General features: G+C 40.7%; 1 protein-coding gene across 4 annotated transcripts in view; it reads right to left on the bottom strand.

The window, feature by feature from the left end:
• SEMA6A (semaphorin 6A) overlaps positions 1-26,182 on the bottom strand; it is a 304,176-nt gene extending 277,994 nt beyond the window's left edge. For 3 of the 4 annotated variants that reach the window (XM_082243678.1, XM_082243677.1, XM_082243676.1), the window contains exon 1: positions 25,981-26,181. The gene's annotated coding sequence lies outside the window, so the exon portion shown is untranslated. Of the gene's footprint in view, positions 1-25,980 lie in introns of all 4 variants that reach the window. The other variant, XM_082243679.1, reaches the window with a different exon arrangement.
• Positions 26,183-26,458: the final 276 nt, after the last annotated feature.

Here is a 26,458-nt window from a genome sequence, read left to right on the forward strand (position 1 = left end):
TGCTTTAAGAGAACAGGATCCATTTTATATATATATATATATATATATATATATATATATATATATATATATATATATATATATATATATATTTTTTTTTTTTTTTTTTTTTTCTTCATTTATTTATTTTTTTAGGGCAACAACAAACGCTTTAAAAATTGAAAAACAAATGCAGCTATCACATCTAATAACCAATAAGCTGCAATATATTACATTTTTGGTTTTGGGTACTACCACCTTAAGCAGACACATTATTGTTTTGGCATGTTATTGTTAGAAATAGCAATGATTTGTTTGGTATGAGAAAATTTGGTTTCTGGTGTTGCAAAGTTATTTACAAAAATCATATCAAATGTCATTTTTATTTAATGCTATTAGACTGCAAGCTCCTATGAGCAGGGCCCCTTTAACCCTCTTGTATTTTATCGTATTGTAACTGTACTGTCTCCCTTTGATATTGTAAAGCGCTGCATAAACTGTTGGCTCTATACAAATCCTGTATAATAATAACAACAATATATATTATATAATAATGAAACACCTACAAAAATGTACCCATATGAACGGTAAAAAATGTTGCATGGTAGACATGTGTAAATCTCAGAAATGGATGGGCAGAAATACAAATCCTTTGGCAGGAAAATTTTCTCCCATATGTGTGTTCAACTGCGTGTTTGCCCGGAGTTTCGCTGTAAAATAGGAGGATGATGAGTGATTCATCCCGCTGGCATCCAACCAAAGCTGGAATATAAACTATGGGCAGACTTGCCCTTTAATACATGAAACATTGAAAATGACAATACAGCGGCTGGCAACTACATTACCAGAGGAAAACCACATGAACTAAGGGCGCATCCTGCAATCCAATCTAAGACTGCGACCACAGTACCGCCATGCTGCCGCAATGACTCAGGAAATGACTTGGCAGTACTCTACGACATTTTCTTTTATTAAAAAAATAATAATTCAGGAGACTTGACTAAGATCATGTGTCAGTGCACCAAAGATATGGCATCATCTAATTAGACAGTACAGATAAATCTCAAGTTTGCGGTTAGATTGCTGCAAGGTTTGTAAGCATTAGCACGTGTTATTCACACATTGGAATTCAATTCAGATGTTAGCAAAAAAGATGAACGTTTTCTTTTTCCCATTTTTCATAAAAAGCATCTATGTAGCTTAGTTCTGCACTTTGCCTGCAGATTGCATAGCAGGAGCTGCTGCGAGCCATGCAGCGTACAGGGAAAGGTGTTGCTCAAAAGATATGAGATGGCCAAGACCGTGCGCCAACAATTTCATACTTCAACTCCCTTAAAACAAGGGAGTGCATTGTTAGACCTGCTTGGCAACATCCAGATCATCACAACTCTATTGTCTTAAGGTTCACTAAGCTTTCTGCACAGTAATAACCATTGTCAGCAAATGTGAAAATGGATTTCTGTGTCTAAGAAAAAAAAAAAAGTGTTCTCTTTGTGTGCATTAGAAAAAGAAGATATCACTCTATTATCCCTAAATAAAAATAGCAGTCATCTGACCTATGCCAAAATAGAAAGGATTTTACATCAGAATTATAAATTCAAAGACATATGTAAATCAATTGGTTTAAACATATTGATTACTGTAAAACAAGACTATTGAAGTAATATAGTAACAAAGGTAATCTAGTTACACACAGCTTGATTTTCACTTATTTATTAACTTGATTCAACCATCTATCTTAAATGGCATGGATTAAGAAATCTCCACTGCCAGCTAGGGTTTTCAGCAGCTGCAGCACCCGCATAGAGTAGCACTGCCCTACAGTGACTGCATCTGATAGGATGACATTCAACGAATACATTTTCCACCCAGCTCAGGTCGGGTTTTTTTTGAGCCAGGGGGCGTTTGCAGGGCCACACAGAGCTAGAATTTTGACCAATTCAGTAGGCCCGAATTTTGACCCTTTTCAGTCCACCCTTAATCTACTCATTGATCTTTTCCTTTCAGTCTACTGCCTTGTACACATGATCAGATAATCGTACGAGAAAATATATATATATATATATATATATATAAAAATAGCTTTCGATTTGATCGTTAAGTACACAGCTTTCGACAGCCAATCACAACATTTCGTCCAACAAAATCCCAAAGGGACAAACGCAAAAACTTGTCGTACAATACCTAGCAAATGACAATCGTTTATACTCGGTTCACATTAGCGCGACTTGTCAGGCGACTTTTCAGCCTGATAAGTCGTGCTCCCTCGCGGTCCATTGACCGCTACAGGACCCGTTCTAATAGGAGCGACACAAGTCGCTCCGACTTAGAAAAAGGGTCCTGTACTATTTCGGGGCGACCTCGGAGCGACTTGCATAGACTTCCATTATGTCAAGTCCCTGCAAGTCGCTCCGAAGTCGTGGTGCACGGGACTGACAAGTCGCCTCCCGAAGTAGTAAGTAGTCGTGTCGCCCCAGTGTGAACCGACTCTAAATCAGTACAGTATGCGTTCACTAAATAAAATAAATAGACAAAGACCACACATGATCAGGAACATGAAAATAACCCAGAAAAAGCCTGGCTGACATTTTTTTTGTTTTACACTATCTGGTACATAGCTACAAAACCAGGAACCTTTTCCAGAATCATACAGGGGGGAAAAAAAAAAAAAAAAAAAAAAAAAAAAATCGCATTCAAAGCAATGTTGAATTCTATACTAGTATCATGCAACAAAATGCGAATGATAAATCATTATCTGATCATGTGTACAAAGCATAAGACCCCTTTCACACTGAAGTGCTTTTCAAGGGATTTGGCGCTTTAAAAAAAAAAAAGCACTTAAAGCTTATGAAAACCAATTCACATTAAAATCAATGAATGCTTTCACACTGAGGTGGTGTGCTGGCGGAGCAGTGAAAAAAATCCCGCAAGCAACATCTTTGAAGCATGTCTGGAGCGCTAAAAAAGTGCCTCAAAAAGTCCCCCTCCGTTGAAATGAATAGGAAGTGCTTCAAAAGCGTCTCAATATGGTTACTGAAGCAGTTGGAGTCACGTGTCCTTAAAAAAAAAAAAAGCGCACCACTAACGCCTCAAAAGCACTCAACATTTTATGTGCAGTTTTCAAGTGCCTCGGTGTGAAAGGGTTCTTAAGGCTAAACACAAAAAAAAACAATTCTAACAGATTCCTCCACCCATGCTATACATTGTAAATGGACAAGTTTGCAGTCCTGGCTATTATAAATCGGGCAACTGTCAGCTGTCAAAATCCAAAATGGCAGCATATAATTGGATGCAACCACTGTTCAGTTTTCCGCCCATGTCCTTGTCAATTCGAGAAATGAATTTCTGCCGGTTAATCAGGAACTGGCCGAAAATTCAGAGTGTATTGCCAGCTTAAGTCACATGGCCAATCATGTTAATCCAAACAAAGTGGGAGGAGGACGAGGAGGAGAAGGAGAAGACGACAAAGACCATGCATCCTCATAACCCTTTGCCTCTGGATGATCCAGACAAGGGGTCTCTAAACTTTCCAAATAAAAGGGTCAGTTTACTGTCCTTCAGACTCAAGGGCAGACAGTGGTCAGTGGGAGTAGAAGGTCCTGACGGTGGTAAAAAATAATGCCCCATTGTTGGTCCCATTGGGAGGAATTGTGCCCCATTCTTGGTATCAGCAGATGAAAGAGTGCCCCAAAAGGTCAGATAAAAGCAGGCAAGGGGCCGATTATAGCCTCCGGGACTCAGTTTTGGAGACCGCTGATCGAGACAAATTGAAAAAAAAAAGCCTATAAATGTATGATCCAAAAAGCATTCGGACAAGTCCCTTAACCAACAAATAATCTACAATGTTATTTCTTATGCGGTTCAAATCTACACTTAGAAAGGCATCCATCTAATTTTCTGAAACAATCTATTAAGCCGGCAAGAATCAATTTCTATGGAAGACTACTCTTCAGTTTTGCAGTTCTTACAGTAAAGAACCCTTCCATGTTTGAATGTTAAATTCCTTCAGTCACAACAAACAAGGTCTATATGCAGTCTCTCTCTCTCATATATATATATATATATATTATACATACACACATACACAGAGTATCTCACAAAAGTGAGTACACCCCTTACATTTTTGTACATATATTATACCTTTTCATGTGACACTGAAGAAATTACACTTTGCTTCAATGTAAAGTAGTGAGTGTACAGCTTGTATAACAGTGAAAATTTGCTGTCCCCTCAAAATAACTCAATACACAGCCATTAATGTCTAAACTGCTGACAACAAAAGCGAGTACACCCCTAAGTGCAAAATGTATAATTTGGGCCCAAAGTGTCTATATTTTTGTTTGACCACCATTATTTTCCAGCACTGCCTTAACCCTTTCGGGCATAGAGTTCACCAGAGCTTCTTACACTCCTCCATGATGACATCACAAAGATGGTGGATGTTAGAGACCTTGCACTCCTCCACCTTATATTTGAGGATGCCCCACAGATGCTCAATAGGGTTTAGGTCTGGAGTCATGCTTGGACAGTCCATCACCTTTACCCTCAACTTCTTTAGCAAGAAGGTGGTCATCTTGGAGGTGCGTTTGGGGTCGTTATGGTGGAATACTGCCCTGGAGCTCAGTCTCTGAAGAGGGGGACATGATCTGCTTCAGTATGTCACAGTAAATGTTGGCATTCAATGAACTGTAAAAGTTCCCTAAGTAAACTGTAGCTCCCTAGGGCCGGCAGCATTCATGCAGCCTGAGACCATGACACTCCCACCACCATGCTTGACTGTAGGCAACACACACTTGTCCTTGTACTCCTCACCTAGTTGCCATGATACACGCTTGACACCATCTGAACCAAAAAGGTTTATCTTGATCTCATCAGACCACAGGACATGGTTCCATTAATTCATGTCCTTAGTCTGCTTGTCTTCAGCAAACTGTTTGGGGGCTTTCTTGTGAATCATCTCTAGAAGAGCCTTCCTACTGGGATGACAGCCATGCAGACCAATTTGATGCAGTGTTCGGCGTATGGTTTAAGCAACCGACAGGCTAACCCCCACCCCTTCAACCTCCTCAGCAATGCTGGCAACACTCATACGTTTATTTCCCAAAGACATCCTCTGGATATGAGGCGCACTCAACTTCTTTGGTGGACCATGGTGAGGCCTGTTCTGAGTGGAACCTGTCCCGTTAAAGGGCTGTATGGTCTTGGCCACCATGCTGCAGCTCAGCTTCATGGTCTTGGCTATCCCTTTATAGCATAGGCCATCTTCATGTATAGCAACAATTCTTTTTTCAGATCCTCAGAGAGTTCTTTGCCATAAGGTGCCATGTTGAACTTCCAGTGACCAGTATGAGAGAGTGAGAGCGATAACACCAAATTGAACACACCTGCTCCCCATTCACACCTGCGACCTTGTAACACTAACTAGTCACATGACAATGGGGATTGAAAATGGCTATCTGGGCCCAATTTGTTGCAAGCGGTTTAGACAGCTGGGTGTTGAGTTATTTTGAGGGGACAGCAAATGTACAATTATACAAGCTGTACACTCACTACTTTACATTGTAGCAAAGTGTAATTTCTTCAGTGTTGTCACATGAAAAGATATAATAAAATATTTACAAAAATGTGAGGGGTGTACTCACTTTTTTGTGTGTGATTATTTATATATATATATATATATATATATATATATATATATATATATATATATATATATATATATATATATATATATATATATATATATATATATATATATATTTCCCACTAAGTCAACCAGAACCAGTTCCTGAACATTTTGCATTTTCACTACAATAAATTCTATATGCAGATTGTACATGTCATCTGGTCTATTTTGTAACAGATTTGCTTCAAATTTGGTTTGCAGTTTTCTTCATTGTACTTATACAAATTTAGTATTAAATTTAGTATTATTGGACCTATAAACCTTAAATATTTAGAATACAAAAAGGTTGATAAGTTAATTCAATTTGTCTTGGGATCTGGCCATACAAACTGTAAGCTCCAAACGATTGATGTCCAAGCATAGCTTCATACATTCTTGGGGAAGGGGATAAACTAGGTCATTACACAACTGAATATAGGTCATCTGAACCTTTTATTACCAATAACAATCAATCAGCTTTTTGCCCTGCCTACAGGGCGATGGTCAGCTGAAGTCTACAGTTAGCACTCAAACTGCCTATGTATCATGGTATTATGAGATCACAAAAAGTATCAATCTAAAACACCATAGATTCTTGACCAAACTCAGAAAGTTAAGCTGTCTCACAGTTCTACACCTTATGTTTTAGAATTTCTAACAGGATTTCACATTATGCTACCCAGATAAAAGCACAGTTCAGATCTTATCAAATCTGCCCTCCTTGTAATATGGCCAAGTCATATCCATTTTCCAGCGAGAGTTCATCCATCCACCACACAGAGAGGAGGATAAGCTTGCACATGTTTTCTTTTCATAGAAGAGGTGGTTTGGGTGCTAATTGCAGGCTACGGTAAAAGTCAGACAGCAGGATCAAACACTACTGTGCTGCTTAAAAGCGTGAGAGTATTCCCCAAAGAATTTTGGCGTCTGGGATTCTAGAGTATAGTCACAATAAAAGCCACATTATCCTTTTTTTATTGCCTTTAAAATTATACTTTTTCTTTTTTTTTTCAGCTTCTAGATTTCCAGCTGCAGAACAGTGATGATCATTTTGCATTTGGGTTTAGTAATAATTTTATTACTACATACTGTATATAACAAAAAGCTAGACTAAAATACAAATGGTGAAGGACAATTACATTTGTATACATCGTTGCACAAAACCACATACACTGTCCATTTAACCGCTTGCCGACTGCGCACAGTATATTTACTGCGGCAGTCGGCCCCGGCCAGGCAGAGTGACGTAGGTCTACGTCGCTCGCCTGTCACTCCTTCCAGAGCCAATAGCGGGCGGGCGCGCGCCCGCCGAGGCGCGCGCCCGCCTCGGCTCGTTCACGGAGGAGTGCGGGAGTGTGACTGGCGGACCCGATGTCCGCCGGTCACACTACGATCGCCGCTACAGCGGGAGAAAGACAGAGCGGCTTGTGTAAACAAGCCACCTGTCAGTTCTCCCTGTGTAAAAGTGAAGATCAAACAGTTCTACTATGTAGAACTGTTGATCTTTGTTTTTACACTAGTAGACCTATCCCTACACAGTTAGAATCACGCCCCTAGGACACACTTAACCCCTCCCTGTCCAATACTGTTAACCCCTTCCCTGCCAGTGTCATTTTTGCAGTAACAGTGCATATATATAGCACTGATTACTGCAGTAATGTCACTGGTACCCCCAAAAGTGTCAAAAATGTCAGTCAAGGGTCCGATCTGTCCGCCGCAATGTCGCAGTACCGCAAAAAAAATCGCAGATCGCCGCCATTACTCGTTAAAAAAAAAAACACCAAAAATGACAAAAATCTTTCCCTTTGTTAGTAAACGCAATAACTTTTGCGCAAACCAATCAAAATACGCTTTTTGCAATTTTTTTTACCAAACATAGGTAGCGTAAAACAAATTGGCCGAAAATTTTAAAAAATTTTGATTTTTACATTTTTTTTTGGGGGAATTTCATATAAAAAAAAGTGAAAAATATTGTTGTTTTTGCAAAAATTACGCTCTTTTTTTGTTTATAGCGCGTGATCAAAAAATCGCACAGGTGATCAAATACCACCAAAAGAAAGCTCTGTTTGTGGGAAAAAAAGGACGTGAAATTCGTTTAGGTACAGCGTCGCACGACCGCGCGATTGTCCGTTAAAGTCACGCAGTAAAAAATCGCAAAATAACCCCTGGTCTTTTAGCAGGAAAATCCTCCGGTGGTAAAGTGGTTAAGAAAACTTTTCCATCCTGCTCCTTTTCTCATTACAACAGTAACGAATGTTAAAATTTGACTCCAACGATTCAAAAATTCATCTAACATTCTTAAAAATAAAAAACCTCCTAGCATAGAGACCACTTAGGAGCAGCAACTTCATATAAACCAGTATTCTCAACCTTTTTTTCAGTTAAGGCAAATTACAGATAGACCATCTCAAGGCACCCTATTTGAAATTATGGATCGTCTTGAGGCACCCCATTCTAAAAAGTAAAAAACTATTGTAATAGTTTAACATAATTCAGCAATATCCACACGTAGGACACCCAAAGTTAGAGGTGATTTATTCTTCCAAAGAAAACACACTTTTCCACACTGGTACTAACTAGTATGCCTAGGTTTTTCTTCTTCCTCAATTTCTCTCCATCAGTCAGCTAATGTGACCCCAGTGCTGAGGGAGAGGGGCACAGGAGGGTCAAACAAGGATGCTGTGGAGGCAACAGACATCCTCCTTATCAACTGATGACATCATTGGTTGTTAGGATGCCAGTGTCTAGAAAGTCATAATGGTGTATAATGAAAACCTATGGCTTTGTGTGGATCAAAGCAGGCTTGGTCCACCTGCTGGCTTGTGTACAATTTTTGATCAATTTTTAGCCATTTTGCCAAGGCACCCCTGAAGAAACCTCAAGCCACCCTGGTTGAAAAAGGCTGATAAAAAACTACCAATCTAGTTTCCTTTTTCAACTTCAGCATGGCATTTGACTGACTGCCATGATATTCAGCTCCAATGTTGCTGCATTTTTTTCCTCCACCACTCTATTAAACCATAGCAGATTACATTAGATAAGAGCCATTCATTCTTAGCAACATTGTGCTGGTTTGTGGAATAAGGTTGAATTTGAAAGTCCTAGTAGTATAATACTTTTTTTTCCCAGCATTGACAATGCTGTGATGGTTATAGATATAAACGTATATAACATACTGCAGAATATACAGAATGGTAGGTATGTGGTGGTGGAGAGCTGCCCCCCAGGGTGGACTAACAGCAGAAGTCAATCTTTTTTCAAGGCAGATCTCAATCATTTAGGGTATCACAAAGAATCCCTAGGGTAGTCTGTGGAATGTTAGAAGGATGAGAGCACCACAACGTTTGGATAAGGCAAGGAAGAATTTTACTCCGCAAGGTATGTAAAACATTAGGCCAGCCCATTTCGGGGGGCTCAAAATTCACCCTTTGTCAGAGCTTGCATGCTGGGAATAAAAAAAATTAGAACTTGACAGCTGTTGTAGACTAACCACCTGATTCTATTCACTTTATTCTACACAGGCTTACCAGTTCTAACTTACTGGCAGAGTACAAGACACGATGAAGGGTAAATTTATAGCCCCCTAAACTGGTCAGATTTCTTTTTTACAAACTTTGATGAATAAAATTCCCACTGAACTTATCTTAACTTTCAGGCACGCTCATCCTTCCCACATTCTACAGTATACAGAAGGGGGCAGTGAGTATTATGCCACACACAGTAAAGTGCATGGAGAGGACCACTCAATTTTTAATGCTAATAAACTCAGCACCCCCCTCCCAATTTACTCCTATACATCCATATCATCTCATACCTTCCTCCGAACTCAACCCATCAATGGATTAGCAGGCTAACAATTGTCAGGCATCCTGGACATCATGAAGTTCTACCCACTTCCTGCACATAACTTCCCTGCCCCTCCCAGTTCACAATACGCGGTCATGTGAGAGGGTGTAGGTGGGGCAACCACTTACTCTTACTTCCAGGGTTTTTCCTTTAATATACCAGTAGGGTGCTTGATCATAGAAAATGATCAGCTGCAAAGCAAGACTATGATAACGATTGTGACAGATTGGTATGGAAGATGAGACGAGACATTTTCTACTTGGCATCCTTTTCCTACATAAATCCCAGGAGCCATACCTCTTGATCGAGTAAGTTGACTCGTTTATGGAGCAACAGACTGTCTAAGATGGTTCCACCGTGAGATACTTGGAGAGGGAAGGCACAGTATTTTCCTTTAATTACCACTTTGTAAGACAAGTACTTTATTGTTGACCTATAACTCCCCTTGGCTTACATATTGCCGTTGTAGCAAGTACATCTCATTTCACAGTCAATGCTATGCAACCACTTGTTTTCTATATACAGAGTTCAAACTGCTAATTCAATATTTATTGACAAGTGTACTGGTGAGTGCTCTAATAATATTCACATGCAAACATCAAACAGTTTCTGATTTTGCCATTAAAATCCCCATTGTAAATAGGATGCACTTTTTTATGCAGTACAGAAAAATAGAAATTAATGAAGACATAAAAGCATAGAAGAAAGAATCCAAGATATATACCCAAGTGTTTATCCAAGGACAACAAAATCCAGGGTGTTGATTTATGTGTAAGTGATCATGATAGTAGGAAATACAACATAAGTCATTGAGTATGCAGAATGGATAATGTTTCCGGTATTGTTCTTTGGGCAGTATACTCAGATGACACTCACCTTAGCCTGTCACCAGTACAGCTATTCTACTTAATTAATTGGTAAGAAATACCTGTCTGCTGAAGGAATTTGTGAATAACTGAACAGAACACTGCATTTAAATTAAACATAAAAAGGAGTTCCAGAAAAGGAACAAGGGACAGAGATCTCCGCATTTCTATTATCATTATGGCCTTATCTGCTTTTTAATTCCACCTGGAGCTTATCTCAAAGTGGCCATACATTGGGGAATCTGGCCATCAAGTAACCAATAATCCAACCTGTACACATCAAGTGATTATCCTTGCTTCTGACAGTAACCAGGAACAATAAATATATCTATACCACCTTATCTTAACAATACAAACAATATTTAAAAAATTCAATTCAACTAACCAGTAGTCCTGTAGATGGCAGACATTAGTAGCTCATCCTGCCCACATGGCTATATTATCGTACCATACCTCTAAAAATGCTGAGATTGTACACTCATTTCTGCCTGTTTTTTTTTTTTTTCTTAAAAACGAAGGACTATGCATGTTATAATCAGATTGTACAATTGTGTTGATCTTTACCTATAACTATGTAATGCAGTGGCCTACCTGATTGCAAATTGGAGAATTGTTTAGGTAACTCCAATCTTTGCATTTACTAAAACCATTTAATATAAGCACCTACCTAATCAAACTAATCAATTTGCATCCAATCATACAGGCCCTGACTTGCATTAAGCTGTAGATCTAAAAGGAGGTTATACAATCAGAATTGTAACTTGTGTGGTTACTGTACATTTAGGCTAAAGTGGTTGTAAACCCCATTTATGAAATTTGAACCAAACACATATCTGTAGGGTTTACTTGTCTCTCCAAAGCTCTAAGTGTCGTTTCTCTCTAGTGCTTCTTTCCTCCATTATCAGCAGGAGTAATTTCTGAGAAGTTCTCAGACACATGAGATAATATGAGCTAAAAATTTGTGTCAGGGAGGGAGATAAGCAGAGAGCTAGCCTATTCAGAATACAGCTTTGCATGTTCCTTCATTCCTCTGCCTATGTGGAGGGGGGGGGGGGTGTCCCTTTCCTCCAATCAGCTCACACACAGTGTAAGTGCAGTCTCCCCACCCACCCCAATTTACTGCTGGCATATGAAGTAAGATTTTTAACATAATCTGCAAAGGGTGTAGAAAGGGGAAGACAGCAGATATAAAAGTACAACTTATGTGGGAGGATTTGTTTCATCTTGGTGAAATATCTGAGGTTATTCACTTTAATCTAAAAAAAGATTGTTCAGGGTATATAAAATCAGATTGTAACATGTATAGCCAGCTTCATGTGGAGAAATCTAATTTTATTCCCAAGATTACCCAGTTCATTAAAGAGCATATTACCTTACAAAACTATGGAGGCATTGTTAAGTTCTTACACTGAAAATGAGTTTTTTGGCTGCCATCCAAGTTTAAAAATACAAGCATGCGGATCAGAGATCAGACGTTCTAACTTAACTTTGACCTAATTTGATGAACACTGGTTCTAGGTCAATAAAGGTATTGAAGCCTAAAATAGCCAGGCGTGTTTTTTTCTTCTTCTTTGATGGAGAACAGCAAGGGCATCCCACAATAATTTTTTTTTCTCAGTACAGATTTGTTTAATGGTACCAAAGAATATATTGGCTTTTGAAGGTCTTAACATCTTTAGGTCACTAAGTCTATTGGCCTAATTTAATCCACAATCTGTGGAATGGAATCTATAAGCTAATGACATGCACAACCTGTAGACTAGATATATGCATTTGACCTTACAGTCCTTGTCCAGCCATGATGAAATATCACCCAGATGTGTGTAGGGTGTTACACAAACAGCAAAGACTATACAAGCTTTCTTATGAACTGAAACTGCTGATGAGAACCGTTCTAAACTTTTCTTTAAGAGAACCATTCTAGACTTTTCTTTAAGAAAAAAGGAGACTCGGCACTACTGAATTCTTTTCAAATTTAAGCACAAAGTATGGTTAGCTTTACTTGTGCTTGGAGTATAGATTCCTCAGATTGATATTTTGCCTCCCAAGGAGAACCAATGATCCAGTGGGAAAAATGCCCCCTCCTACAGTGGTGGCCAGATCGCCACCCTTAGAGACAGCCAAAAAGATAATTGACGTCATATTATTTTTCCCCAGGACTATGCAGGTACCATTAAATGGGAAGTCATAAACCACAGCTCAAGAAACCCCTAGCAACCTCTGAAAGGACTCTGGTTGAAAATTGCTGCATTTAAACCACTGGCTATCTCATTTTTTTCATTTATCTTTGCAATACCCTATTCTTTTACGATATTGCAATGCATCTTGTTCTACGAAGAATTACATTTTAGTACATCCTGCAGTTATTATAGAAGTAAACCTAATAAAAAAAGCAATTTACAACCTTACATTTTCAGGACAAGATGGTTCCTTTTTATACATCTTTTATGGTTCTCAGCAATGTTTTTTTTAATGAATGCAGTTAGCATATGTCCATATTAAGTATACTGCATGGACAATACGCTCCTGGCTACAGGATATATCATTTTATTCCTTCGGGTGGCAACTAGAAGCAAGGACAAAGGGATCTATCATGACTGATCACAGCTTCTCCTTCAGGTACAGCAATTTAAAAAAAATGGGAGCAGATGGCGAGCTGCACTCAGCATGTGGCTTATTCATTAAAATATGATCCTACAAACAAAGAAAGGTAGACCAAAACACAGACAACCACGTGTCCCAGATCTGTCACCATGTAAGCACTGAACAAGACAAATTCATAGTCTATATTAGATGAGTTTACTTCCAACCATGATAAAGCATCATCTATGGATGTCAATGAAAACTTTTTTGTAAATTTTTAACACTTTCAGGCATTGTTCTCATGTGTTGGTGTAGGTTAGGTTTTTATTGCCTCTGCATGCCCTCGTTTTTAAAAATGTAGCAAAATATGTTAGATTCATATAAAAGAAGGAATAAGTGCCGGTTCACACTAGTACGACTTGTCAGGCGACTGGTCAGCCTGACAAGTCGCGGACCGTCGCGGTCCATTGTGTAGTAGAGGAACGGTCCTAATAGGAGCGACACAAGTCGCCCCGACTTAGAAAAAGGGTCCTGTACTACTTTGGGGCGACCTGGAGCGACTTGCATAGACATTCATTTTATGAAGTCCGTGCAAGTCGCGCTGAAGTCGCGGTGCACGCGACTTCACAGGTCGCCCCCGAAGTCGTGCCATTGCAGTGTGAACCGGCACTTACAGGTGGTAAAAATAGGCAGGGCAGTTATAAATTGTATTTATATAGACAACTTGCTGTTGCAGAATATGCCTTTTGAAAGTGCTAGTTTTTTGGTGTAAGGCGGGGTTCACACTTATGCGGTCCCAGTTTTAGTGCTGGAGTCCGGTGCGGTTCTGCTCACCGGTTCAGGTGCAAATGTTTACCTAAGATCACACCGGACTCTATAAAACCGCACCGCAGCTGCCCCGCACGTGTGAACGGGCTCCATTGAAAGCAGGTCTGATTCACGTTATGTGAATAGGACAGCCTCGCTCAACCTTTTTAAACACTGAAGAACCCTTGAAATAACTTTCCAGTCTCAGGGAATCCCTACTAAAAAAGGACTAGATCTACAACTCTTGATACATGATTGTGATGGTCAGTGGGACGAATGCTCCTTACATTTGAGGTCATTGGGAAGAATTACCCCCTTACAGATCAAAAAGATCAATGTTGTCAGTGGGAATATCTCGGAGAGCCAAAAACTTCTCATTCAAGGAACCTCTAGCAACCTCTGCAGGAACCCTAGAGTCCTATGGAACCCTGGAATAGGATGTGGTTAAAAACGCATCCAATTTGCATATAAGGGAACCGAGCCTTATGCTGGACCACTTGATTTTTTGGTACCACATACAAATAGGAATTGCCATCAGTGATCTGTATTGTCGATCCTGATCGCATGTCCTAAAAGGTGCCTGTAAATTAAAACATTAGACTATTGTATTTACCTGATCCTCATCTGCCACATCTCTGGACATGGCGTCCATCTGATCTGGCAAGAAGGTACTCCAGTCTATTGCTAGTGTGTCTTCTCAAAAGGTCTGGGCTGCTCCATATTCCTCAGGATCTTGCTGGAAGGAGCATCATGTCACCCTTGTTTAGGTACCGAGATGCAGATGAAAAGGGGGAAGCAAAGTGAAATCGAACTTTATGAAATAAATTGGATCAGCCCAAGATTATTAAAAGGGGAGGGCCCCATTTAAGCAGGCCTTGCATTTTACAGCAAGGTTCCCTTTAAAAGTGAAGCTAAAGTGTTAAAAAAAAATTAACCAGGCAGGCTCTCTGTTGCAGAAGAGATGCGCAATCCCTTTTCTGCAATAAAACAAACATGCCTGCCTGTTTGCAATCTTCTTTTGAATGTATGCTACACTGCAATGTGCGCAGGGTATATTCTTGGCATGATGCCAGGATGAATGACCTTCTGTACACGAACAGGAGTAATGTAACTCCGCGCTGGTCAATCAAGACATCTGGCACCTGGAGGAAGCCAAAGAAAAGATGCCAATGCTGGTGAGGGTCCTTGAGGACATTATTATTGGAGGAAGGGGTTTGTGAAGTTTAGTATCACTTTAAAGGGTTTGTTACCCTAGCATTTCAAATTCCTGATATATGCCTGCTGTGCCATCTACTTGTAAGACAAAGAATCCTGTTCTCTTTGTATTGCTTCCTTTGTGCGATATCCCTGGTCTCCCTGCCAGCCCTTCAGCTTTCCTATTAAAAACTGACCACACTAAGCAGGAAAACACATTGTGGTCAGTTCTCTAGCTATGCTGGGAACTCAGCCTGCTCTCCTCCAATGATCCGACTTGTCCTAATATGTCCCCCTGCACAGCCACTCACTGGGAAGCTCAGCTTAGTGTGTGGTTGCTTCTCCTCCCCATAGCTCTTATGCAGCTGAGAGCAGAGGGAATGTGATCATTTCTTAAAGTAATTATACGTTTTTTTTATATATCTATACACACACACACACACACACACACATTTTGCCTTTCATTTGGAATTTAAACTGAATGGGTTGTTTTACAAGGTGATCGTTTACAATTACTTTTAAAGTTGCCCTTGTTAGGCCTATTGACTAATGGGCCATACACACTATAAGATTTTCTGAAGACTTTTTCCTTTAGACTTACCAAAACCATATAATATGAGGTCAAACCTAAACACTTTCAATTTGTATGCAATCTGGCAGGCCCTTGCACTACATAGAAATGGTAAATCTGAAGGAAATCTAACCAAAAAAGTTGGATAGTGTGTATCCAGCTTAAGGCTGGCCACAGAGGGAGCAAAGATCTACCCTGCAACCATGACAGTCACGTCAACAGTCACGCAGTCGGTGTTGATGGGGGAATCCCTCCCGCAAAGCCATTTTATTCTCTCAGCGGGGGCAGGCTACCTGGAAAGCCGGTTGTACCCATGTTGATTGATCGATCGACTTGGGGAATATTTAGCCTGCCCATACATGGTTAGAATCCTGGCTGGTTTCTACTGAACCGGCTGAGATTCGAACCATCTATGACCAGCCTTATGCTGGCCATACACCTGCCGAAAAATCATTTGAAAATCTGTCATTTGGTCCGATCGTCCGTTTTTCGTCCAGTTAATGGGCACATATAGAAAATCGTTTTCAACTTTTCAGAGACGAAAAATCGAAGGAACAGTTTTGAAAATCTGCCGGCCGAATGATAAACGAACGATAAATTGAAAAGGTTAATGTGTTTCTCGGCCGACCTGTTTGCACTAGGTATATGTGACAAACTGAATTGATTTATGTCCATTGAACGATTTATGGTTCGAAGTTCGGTCATTACATGATGGCACGATCGTCTGCTCTCACGGTTGATTTTTCGTTTTTCGAAAATGAGTTTGCCCGATATTTCGATTAATGTATGGCCAGTCTAATGCTCGCCATACATTATACAATTTTCTTATTCAATTATCTTTGACTATTTAGTCTAAGAGGCCTGCCTGATTGCATGCAAATTTCAAGTGTTTACGTTTGACCTCATTTTTTTTGGTTAGTAAAAAATACAGTACCCATAATAACCAAAAAATCTATCTTTCACATTAGTAAAATAAATGCTAATGGGTTGCTGTTTGCTGGGCTTTGTTCCTTTCAAAAGTCAGCAAGGTTTATTAATGAGAAGACTGCTAATGGTCTCTTTATAATATATCAGAACATAGACAATTTACTGAAACCTCCAGTACTACTAAAATATCAAATTAAACCAATTTGGGAAGGTACAAATAAACACGGGTTAAAAAATGGCTCCCCATTTGTGTCAAAGCTTAGATTTGTTTTTTAAACACAATTACCTGAATTGCATTTAAAAGGCCTAAACACTCTCATTAGCCTGGACATTTATCACCGAGTGTGATGAAAAGCAATCCTTACTCTTGCTGATGGATTAAAGTAACCTTCCCTTCTCTGAACCTTTTTCTTTTTTTTTTAAATGTTATGAAGAACAAAGAAAAAAAAAATATACCCCGGAAAAAAACATATCAGCTGGATGTTCACATAACAAGGTCCACAGAGACACGTCGAGGAGTTGCCTCTTTTAATCCAATACTGAATAATGTTGGATAGGGGCTCTCTGTTCTTTTTTCAAGCTCGGCTTCTGCCAAAATAACTGCAAGGCTTGCAAGTCCTGTTATACAGAGAGCCTTCCCCAAGGCACCCCAACACTATCTGAGGCCCTGGTGCTATGGCAACCGCATAAAAAAAGTGCCTTCCATGATTAATAGATGAAGATCAGGCAACAGTGTAGCTATCTATCGCTAGACCATAATTTAAAGATGCCGGAGGAATTAACTAAAGAGCAAACGGAACAGAAAAGCTGACAGCTAGGAGTAGGAAAGGCAAACACAGCATAAGACGACATTTCAGCAAGAATACAAACAATTCACATAAAATCAAAAAAAAAGGTACAACGTAGATGCGTAGCTCCACTTCGTCACCATACCGCTTTGTTCTTTCAATGACCGCGGGGGTTATTATACAGGTATGAAGGCAACAGAGGAGATTATGGTCAATGAGATTAACCTTTTAACCAATGATCAGAGGAGGCTAGGTGCCCTCCTTTATAATGATCAATTCTGGGACCGAAAGAAAGGCTACTTGGGACTGTGTATTTCTATTCCTCCTGGGGGTGGGGGAAGGGGAATATATAAAAACGCTATTCTTGATCGCCTGAGTGCTTCTTGGGCTTATGTAAAATTGATGAAGGCTGAATCATTTAACAAGTAGATGTCCTTTATAGGAAAAAAAAGGTCTCGGAATTGTACTAAAGCCCAATCTTTTATATTTACATAACAAAAACACACGGCCAAAATGTTTTGTGAAGGCTTTACAAATAAAGTACTATTTGTTTTTATGCTCCAACTCTCACAACAAAGTGGATTATATTCAGCAAAATTAAGTATGTGTGCAAATCATATACAAACATCCTAAATATAATAAAATAGCTAGTTAGGCATTGCAATAACAGGGTATAAACGACGAGGAAGGCTGTGAAGATCTACACTTATAAGCAAATCCATCATCTACAGTTTATTTTTTTTATTATTTTTTTTTTTTTTTATACAACCCATAAACGATTGAATGAAATTCTGTACTGTCTACACATTACAGGAGAAGAGTGCCCCTAGTGGCCAGGCTGGCGTTACACAGATAAAATACTATATGGATTCATTAAACTCAGATCATTTAACATAGCACAACTGTTACTTTTTAATTCTTTACTGGCACCTTATATGAACAAATGTGTCTTTAGGACAATAACAGTCTACCTTTGAGATAACACTTGTGAGTATTATATTATATATATATATATATATATATATATATATATATATATATATATATATATAGCAGAAAAATTGTAAAATATTCCTCTTAAAGGAGCACACATAATATCCACTTATTTGTTAAGGTTTTAAACCTAATACATGTGACATCTGCACATAATGATTTTCACAGAACTGCAGGTTCAACTTATCAATGGGTCTAGGAAAAAAAAAGAAAAAAATACAGGGGAATTTACTTAAGCTGGATACACACTATACAACGGTAGATTACCATTAGATTTACCTTCAACTATGTAATACAAGGGTCTGCCTGATTGCATACAAATTGAAAGTGTTTAGGACTGATCTCATATTATATGGTTTTGGGAAGTCTAAAGGAAAAAATTCTAAAGATAATTGTAGTGTGTATCCAGCCATAGACTGGTGCAGACAGAATCTGGAGCAGCAATGCATGGCAACCAATCAGCTTCTAGCTTTTATTTTCTAAGCTTAACTGAACAAGCGAGGCTAGAAAGTGATTGATTGCCATGCATGGCTGCTCCAGATTCGGTCTACTCTAGTTTTAGAACCCCACCCCACGTCTCAAGCAATGTGGGTATCTCATAGCAACCAACCACAATTTCCAATCTTGGAGATAGTACAGAAATGGAAAAAAAGAATGAAATCTAATATGGATAAAACAAAAAAGGGATTATAAAACCTCTCTCAAGCTAACTGATAAGCAAAAAGGGAGTTTATTTTATAGCTGTGTAATGTAGAGAGAGGTCCTCTAGAGCAATGCTTCTCAACCTTTTTTCAATCAAGGCACACTTTAAAATTATGGACAATCTCCAGGCACCCCATTCTAAAATGTAAAAAACTATTCTAATAGTTTGACACAATGCAGCAACATCCACACGTAGGACACCCAACGTTAGAGGCAATTTTTTTTCTTTCAAAGCAAATACACTTTTACACACTGGTACTGACTAGTATTCCAATGTTTCTCTTCTCCCTCAATTTCTCTCCATCATTCAGCTAATGTGACCCCAGTGCTATGGGAGAAAGGCAGAGGTGGTTCAAACAAGAATGCTGTGGAGGCCACAGACATTCTCCCTATCAACTGATGACATCATTGGTTGTTAGGATGCCAGTGTCTAGAAAGTCGTAATAAGAAAACCCATGGCTTTGTGTAACTAAAGGCAGGCTTTGTTCACCTGCTGGCTTGTATACAATTTTTGATACATTTTTAGGCATTTTGCTGAGGCACCCCTGAAGGTGCCTGGGAACCCTGGCTGAAAAAGGCTGCTCTAGACCATGGCAAGTGAGAAAGAAATGTCTTTTAGCAAGTTTAGTCGAGTCAAGCTGATTTGCACGTGTATAATGTGTAAAACAACCTATACAGAATTGTTATTGCTGATTTTTGTATTTAGAAGGTGTACCTAATACTTATATGGAGGCTGCAGAAATACCATTGACCAGTGACTGTTGGCACAAAGTGGAAACGGACATAGTATAGCAGAGCTCATGTAAAAAACACAGCATACGATGGGGGCAAGCCCCATTGTACATTTCTGGAATCAAAATGTTCTACAATATATATTGCATGGTACACAGGAAAAGCAACAGAATCTAATATATTCAAGGCATAAACATTAAATATGCCAAGGAAATCCCTGTAAAGCATTTAACCAGATCTCTACTGCAGAGCCTAATCCAAGCAATTTAAAAAGAAAAGACCAGTTGGGAACCAGGTTTTGAACGTCTGTCTGACCATATCCACTAATATATCAGTGGTTAGCCAGAGGAAACATACAGGACTATATATCCAAATTCCTGTCTTTGGTTTACAAAGAAAAAAAAAAAAAAAAAAAAAAACACATGTGGTTGGGATTATTTAAAGAAGCATTGCTCTGTTGTGCATGGACCACCAGGTTTACCAATTAACTAACCAGTTTAGCTGCCAAAACTACTAAGGAAGGCAATGCAGCAAAGTCCCTGTGTTCTGCCTCAAAGATGAAAGCAACTTATCCTGGCAGCCTAATTCCTTTTCTTATTTTAACCATTAAGCAGACAAAGCAAAACATTGAAATCCGAGGTCATCATAAAAGAAACAACATGTCACTCCACAATTGGCATGGTTTAATTGATGGTGTAAGAACTTTACACAAAATAGAGAAAGTGCTGAGAAATAGCCTGAAGTAAGGAGCTAGCCATCGCTGCAAATCCTACAATGGCCACTAGGGGACTTAAGCACAAGTCACTCATTTAAACCCTATATACACACAAAGGTTCTGTATTTAATAAGGCAATCCAAAAAGCAATGATGGTGTGCAAAGTACAGCAATCAGTTTCCAGTTTATTAAAGTGAGGTCACCTAAATTCAGGTTATTTCTGACTTTTTTGTCTTATTAAATAGGCAATTGTTAATTGACAAAATAAATCAACACATTTTATTTAAAAATGTTTGCTTTTTTAAAAATAAGTACAATTAAAAAAAAAGAAAAAATTAAAACAAGAGTAAACGGTAGCATTGAACACATCTGAGATAAGAAAAGTAGGCAAGGAGCTAGGTTTTCACAGTTGGCTTTCCCCAACATGGCCTTTCTCCAGTGGTGGCGTTATCACAAAATAAATTAATTCCGCCTTTGATATAATGATGAGTGGCAGACAAACAAAGAGAAAGAAAAACAGTAGTGCAGCCACTTTATCTGTCAGCGCTGCACAATGTCCCTTTTTTTAAAATGTCAGTCTGTGGAGCTGGCAAAGCAAATGAAGGAGTTTCCTTTTGTAATTTAAAACAACCATACAAACAAATTTGCTGTCATCTATACAAAACACATCCTTGGATTTATCACAGGATATACACCCTGGCAGGTCTGGCAATAAAGGCACCTTCTTGTCTAACCCTAAAAGACCCCCTTACCAATTCAATGCATTTAGCAGGCTGCTCTCCCACACAGCTAGCTCAGGAAAGAGCCTCAGCCTGATTTTATCTTCAAGTAGTCATGTATTAGAAAATCCATGTGTCTTAAGACAAAATATACACAAGAAGCTATACATTTCACCTCGCTTAGCCATTTAAAAGAGCTTGCTTAAGCTTATCACTCAACACATCAAAACTAAAACCGCCTTAACAGAACAAACACAAGGCATGCGATTCAGACAGCATTAAAAAAAAAAAAAAAAAAAATGTAAAAGATGCTTATTTTGCGATCTACGATTACTCCGTATACAACTGGACATTCAGCGCTAGGAAAATTTCACCTCCAACATTTACAAACTAAAGCCCTGTACACACGCACAGATTGTTGGCCGTAAATTGTCGGCCAACGTCCGATCTGCCCGATTGTCGGCTTGTTAAGGGCCATACACACTATAAGATTTTCTCAAGACTTTTTCCTTCAGATTTACCTTTTCTATGTAGTGCAAGGGCCTGCCAGACTGCATACAAATTGAAAGTGTTTAGGTTTGACCTCATATTATCTGGTTTTAGTAAATCTAAAAGGAAAAAGTCTTCAGAAAATCTTATAGTGTGTATGGCCCATTAGTATGATGCTTCCGACAACCAACTGCGAATTTTCGGCCGAAAAAAATCTGGTGTGCATGCTATAAAATGTTTGTTGGCCAACAAAGAACGGCCGATTGTTCCTCAGTCAGTACAGATTTCGGCAGACAAAAAATCAGATGAGCAAGACTGGGCATGCTCAGAGAAGAAAAAACACACGGAAAGTCAACCATCACATGACATCACTTCTGAAGTTGGTTTTTGTTGGCCAACAAAAGTCCAGTGCAAGTCTAGAGCACATTTCAACCAACAAACACTGGACAAAAGACGGCCGATCGGTTGGCCAACAATCCGTGCGTGTGTACGAGGCTTTAGGCCAAACCAAGCAGTCAGCAACATTTCACACACTACAAACTGACTTAGCAAAAACAATGTTTTCGTTTATAAATAAATAAAACATAAATAAAATAAATCATTTTAGTTTACATGAAACAAATAAAATAAATCATTTTAGTTTACATGATTTAGCAACAATGTCTCAATTAAATATGGAATATTAAAAAAAAAAATTGCAAAACAAGAAGTTTTTGAGAAAAGTATCAATTTTAAAAACTAGTCATCCATTATTGTTGGGTTACAATGTACCAAGTTATCGGTGTTGGAAGAGGACTGTAGCCTCACTAGTTGACAATGATAAGCATGCATGGTACTTAAAAATCTTTTAAAATGCACAATAATGAAGTCAACAGGACATAACCAACCTTGTCAATAATGTCTGATTGGGCACTTTGGTCTCAGCAGCTTCAATAAAATTGTTAGCTTTTGAGATTAAAATAAAAATGGATTTGGGGAAAAAAGCACCATAAACGCCAACTGAACACAAATCAATGTAGTCTACTTTCCAGATTGGAGACATGGGTCTGTCCAATATTGGGTGAGTTAATTATTAAGAGGTCGGGGCAGGCTGGGCATGCAGCAAGCATTCCTAGCTGAATTTTATGTCTCTTCTATTTTAGTGGACTGCAGCGCAGTAACTAGACTGTAAACACTTTCTCCCTCTACTATCCATGCTATTAATACTTTATCATTGGAGCCTGGGCTTTTCCTTATTCCAGCAATACAAGCTCAATAAAAACAGATCACTGAAATGCCCACATGTGTATTGAGTGCAGCACATTGATCCAGATGAGACTTAAACAGGCCCTTCTTTTATTTTGCTGGCTTAGTACTTTGGAAATGGGAAATGACAAATCAAAGCGACTCAGGACCATCAAGAAATGACTCCTGACAGGGCGGTTAAAAGCAAGAAGCATGCTTAAGGGAAATAAGCGTTTTTATATTGTATTGCCATTAGCAGAGTCGGTGCTGTGGGCACAATGGACTTCCTTGGAGCAGTGAAACAGCCGGGAGCCCAGATTACAAGGTACTGCAGACACACAGCAGACAATCTGGTTTTGCACAATTAACCTTTGTTGTGTCTTTCGGGGCACCGCTTGTGTATTTTCTATTCTAGCAATATAAAAAATCTATGTTAATGTAATCATTGGAACCTAAATCTCCCCGATTACTCATTGGGCACAAAGGAAAAGCCATTCCGCTCTGTGCCCTGCACATTCCTTCATTAAACACTAATGGCTTCATTTAACCATTTAATTGCCACGGGCCCCTGTGCAACAATTGTACCCTATACAGATCAGTGCACAGACTTAAGCCTTGGATTGGTACTGGGTGGTGGTTAGCACCCACTCTTGGCACTTGTAGGTTTGTTGTGATGGAATGACTTGTTTTTTTCCCTGCCCAGATCCATCGCAGGCATTTTATTGTAATGATCTTATTTTGCTGTAGGGCCCCATTGGGACTCAGGCAGCCCACCAACTCCCTGACTTTCTGCTCCATTTCCTCAAACGTACCAAGCAGAAGTAGGCTCCATAAGGCAGCAGGGAAAACAACACATGGGGGGATTTACAGGCGGCTTCCCAAAGCTCCTACTAGCTCTCGTCTAAATTCACAGCCAGAGCACTTAGAGAACATTACTCTCAGATGACTGAGTCTCATACACTGGGGAGAGCAGAGCACCAGTCACTCCGCACTTGTGTAGGGAGCACATTAGGAGGCGGATGATGGTGCACTACAAGAGGCAGATGCCAGTGCAGCACAGCATGTGACCATACCCCAAGATTGGCAAATTGACAGTCTTCTACAGAAGGCAGGTCAAAAGTACCCTACACAAGGCAAAAGGGAAGAAGACTGCCCTAGAGGAGGCAGATAGCAAATAGGCAGTGCCCCACAGTAGGCACATGGCAGTGCCCCACAGAAAGACAGGAGAAACTTGACTGTGCCCTAAAATAGACACATAACAGTGGCAATAAGGCAAGAGGCTGAGAACAGTGCCTTAGTAAAAGGAAATGGCAATTAGGCAGTGCCCACAGAAGGCATGAAACACATGATTGTACCCCAAATTAACACATGACAGTGCTTCACAGAAAATGACAGAGCCCCACAACAGTCCTGTCATGTGTTCCCCAAGAGCCCCACTGAGAACACTAAACTGTACCCTAAAATTAGCACATGAAAGTGCCCCATAGCAGACATGTGACTGTACCCTAAAATAGCCACATGACCCTGCCCCATAGAAGGCAGGTGGCAGTCCTCCACCATAGGCAAGATGCAGATGACAGACACCCACAGAAGGCTGCTAGCAGCTGGCAGTGCCCCATACAAGGCAGATGACAATACCCAGCAGAAGGCAAATGGCAAGTAGGCGGTGGACCATAGTAGACATCAGACAGTACCCCAGAGAAGCCCAAATGACAGAGCCCCACAGAGGGCAAATAGCAAGCAGGCATTGCCCCACAGTAGGTACAAGGCAGAGACCAGCATTAGACAATGGACCATACTAGGCACCAGGCAGTGTCCCATACTATGCAGTGGACATTGTGGGCACCAGACAGTGCCCCATACTAAGCAGTGGACCATCGTGGACACCAGGCAGTGCCCCATACTAAGCAATGGGCCATACAAGGCACCAGGCAGTACCCCATACTAAGCAATGGGCCATAAAAAGCACCAAGCAGTGCCTTTTACTGAGCAGTGGACCATAGCAGGCACCAGGCAGTGCCCCTTACTGAGCAGTGGACCAACGCAGGGACCAAGCAGTGCCCCTTAATGAGCAGTGGACCAACGCAGGCACCAGGCAGTGCCCCTTAATGAGCAGTGGACCATAGCAGGTACCAGGCAGTGCCCCTTACTGAGCAGTGGACCAACGCAGGGACCAGGCAGTGCCCCTTAATGAGCAGTGGACCAACGCAGGCACATGGCAGTGCCCCTGACTGAGCAGTGGACCATAGCAGGCACCAGGTAGTGCCCCTGACTGAGCTGTGGACCAACGCAGGCACCAGGCAGTGCCCCTTACTGAGCTGTGGACCAACGCAGGCACCAGGCAGTGCCCCTTACTGAGCAGTGGACCAACGCAGGCACCAGGCAGTGCCCCTTACTGAGCTGTGGACCAACGCAGGCACCAGGCAGTGCCCCTTACTGAGCAGTGGACCAACGCAGGCACCAGGCAGTGCCCCTTACTGAGCAGTGGACCAACGCAGGCACCAGGCAGTGCCCCTTACTGAGCTGTGGACCAACGCAGGCACCAGGCAGTGCCCCTTACTGAGCAGTGGACCAACACAGGCACCAGGCAGTGCCCCTCAGAAGGCAGATGACAGTGCAGGAGAAGAATCAGGAGCTACCTGGCAGTAGTTCTGCCCTAGATCCATTCCTGGCACCAACTTTGCAGTCACAAATCTCATTACACTTCTGCAAAGTGCATGACATGAACTTGCCAACCCAAGTGACCTATTTATTAAACTTTAACCGATCCCCATCCAGTAGCCTTGGTAGTCTGCGCACATCCCTGAGCAGGCAGACTGCAGAGCCCTTGGCTGGATGCTGGATGTATGGTGGGTGGGTGTGCCAGTGTGATCCCTATCGATCCTGCTGGGAGGACATTAGTGATCAGGATGGAGGAGAGGATTGATATGTAGGGCGACCCCAGAACGAACCTTTCATCCTTGTTAAAGCCCATCAGTGCAGTGCGCTGATCCACAAAGCCAGACAGGGGAGTGAGGACACAGACAGGCGATCCCAAGTTTCCTCAACACACACAGGGGCCATTGATTGGCGATGCCCATCCCTGTCTTTGTATAGTCATCTCCCTGTACCCCCCATGCCACCCCATGCCCCGCACAGCAGCCCCATTCCTAGAAGCACCCAATGACAATGGCAGCCTACCTTGGGAACACAGGCAGTGCACGATCAGCTCATGGAGAGTCCCATTAGTAATCCACTGAGAGGGATCTCTCGGGAAAAACGGATCCAGTAGGCTGTGATAGGCAATCCTTAGTCATTACTACACATGGAAGGCAATGGGGATCGCTGCACTTTGAGAGATGTGCGATTCCTCTGCTAGCAATCCACAGTCACAGCACTCCGCTCAGGGGTACGCCCTCTATAGGATAGGATGGAGAGAGAGGTCAGTCCCTGCGATCTCCCCCCGATCCTCAGCATACAATCACAGCTCAGCTCCAAACACTCACTGCTACCGATCATTCAATTACATTCTGTACGGACCTCAGCTCAGCCTCTCCTCTTCATAAACCACGCCTCTCCTCTTCATAAACCACGCCTCTCCTCTTCACAACACACGCCCACTCCCCTACTCATCGCCTTCTCCTGCAACTGCAAAACCCGGAGCGGATCCTTCAATGGG

Source organism: Pelophylax lessonae (assembly GCF_965119305.1).
Source record: "Pelophylax lessonae genome assembly, chromosome: 1".
Lineage (NCBI taxonomy): Eukaryota > Metazoa > Chordata > Amphibia > Anura > Ranidae > Pelophylax > Pelophylax lessonae.